Source organism: Miscanthus floridulus, chromosome 19, assembly GCF_019320115.1.
Source record: "Miscanthus floridulus cultivar M001 chromosome 19, ASM1932011v1, whole genome shotgun sequence".
Lineage (NCBI taxonomy): Eukaryota > Viridiplantae > Streptophyta > Magnoliopsida > Poales > Poaceae > Miscanthus > Miscanthus floridulus.
Window position 1 is genome coordinate 103,303,966 of NC_089598.1, and position 1,823 is coordinate 103,305,788.

Sequence of the window (1,823 nt, forward strand, 5' to 3'; positions counted from 1 at the left end):
CTGTTCACCCTTGAGGATGCGGCCGAGGGCGGGCGCTGGAACACCTTCGAGCAGTACCGCCAGCTGGCGGAGCGGTCGCTACGGACGGCGCTGTCCGTGGTGGCCGACGAACTGCCCGGAGTCGCCCTGGTTCGTGTTTTCCTTGCGCGACGTTTACTTTCCTGATTTTGTTGCGACCAATGACCCTCGCTCTGCTTCCCTAGGAGCTCGAGACCCGATCACTTGGGAAGTCGGTCTTTCTCCGGCGGGAGAGGGGCATCTGGGACCAGCTTCACCGGCAGAAGGGCCTTCTTGCCGACGCTAACGAGCTTCTGTCGGCGCGAAGCGCGGAGGTGGAGGACCTCCGCCTTCGCTGTGCCGACGCGAAGGTCAAGGCGGCCACGGTCCAGGCGCAGCTCGCCCCTTTGGCGGCGCGGGTCAAGGAGCTGGAGGAGGAGCTTACCCGCGCGGTCAGCGATCGGGATGCCTTCAGGTCCCGGGCCGAAGAAGCGACGGCCTCGGGCAAGGCCCTCGCCGGGTAGCTGGGGGCAGAGGAGAGTGCACACTGGCTGACCAAAGGCGCTCTGAACGAGGCCCTTGCTGCAGTTGAGGCCTCGCAAATCGAGGCTGTGGTTTTGAAGGGGACAGTCGAGGGTGAGTTCCAGTCCCCTTGTTTTGTTTCCTTTTCCTTATGTTTGCTCCCTGACTTCCTTATATGACGCAGAGCTGGGAAGTGAAGCTTCCAGGGCGGTCGAGGCCTCTAGGTTCGAGGCCCAACGGTTAAAGGAGAAGGCCGAGGCCTGTCAAGCCGAGACCCGTCGCTGGGAGCAGAAGGCCAAGGGTGAGTTCCGTGGGCTTCCGTCCCTAACTTAGGTTGTCCTTTCTCTCGCTCGACTTCATTCCATTTTCCACGGTGCAGAGTCGGAGGCTGAAGATCATTCGGGCCGCCGAGGCTTCCAGCGCGGTGCAGACGGTGCTCGAGACCGAGATCGGGGAGCACGAGGTGCTAAAGCGTGCTACCCTTTCCGCCTGCGAGGCCTTGGAGGTCGAGGGGGTTCAATCAGGTAGCTCCCTTGGGAGCCTCTTGATTGCGCTGAGCAGCCAGATGCGCGAGCGGCTCTGAGGGGCACTGCACACGGGTGTCAAGCGGGCGTTGGCCGTCATCTCCTCTCACTACCTTGGCGTCGACCTCCCGGCCATCAGTGATGGCTATGTTCTACCTGATGATGACGAGGAGGCCGACGTGGTGGTGGCGAAGCTGATGGAGGCGGCGGAAGGCCCTGGCACGGCGCTGGCGACGCTCTTCGAAGAGGAGGTGGTTCCTCCCCTACCATCTGCCGGTGCTGAAGGCCCTGAGCCTTGATCTGGGCCCCGGGGGCTATGTAAAAATAGAATAGGGGTTATTTTTTGTATCGTAACGCTTGTGGCCGTCGAGGCCTTTACTTTTGAAGTACTTGTGTTTCCTAGTTGTTTTTCTCATGTTTCCGAGCCTCTGCCCTCTGTCGCCCCTGATCGGATTTCGTTTGCAAAACACCCCCTTGGGGCCTAAGCCGTCCCTTGAGCGAGAGGTAGTGAGGGAGTGCCGTAGCCCGGAGGCGTAGGCCGTCTCGCGACTCTACCGGCCTCTTGCCTAGGAAACAGACCTTGGTCCGAGGGGTTTTTACAACTAATTCGTCAGAGCCTGCTAGGGACTTGGCGTAGGATTTTTTGTGAAAAACAACTGAAGAATGGTGCATGGGACCTAGGGGACGCCTAGGGAGGGGTCCCCTATCTAGCCCCCGAGGGAGGCTTGGTTCTGCCGAGGCAGAACCGAGTTTCCCTTGCCGTGTTACTAGTATTGCCGA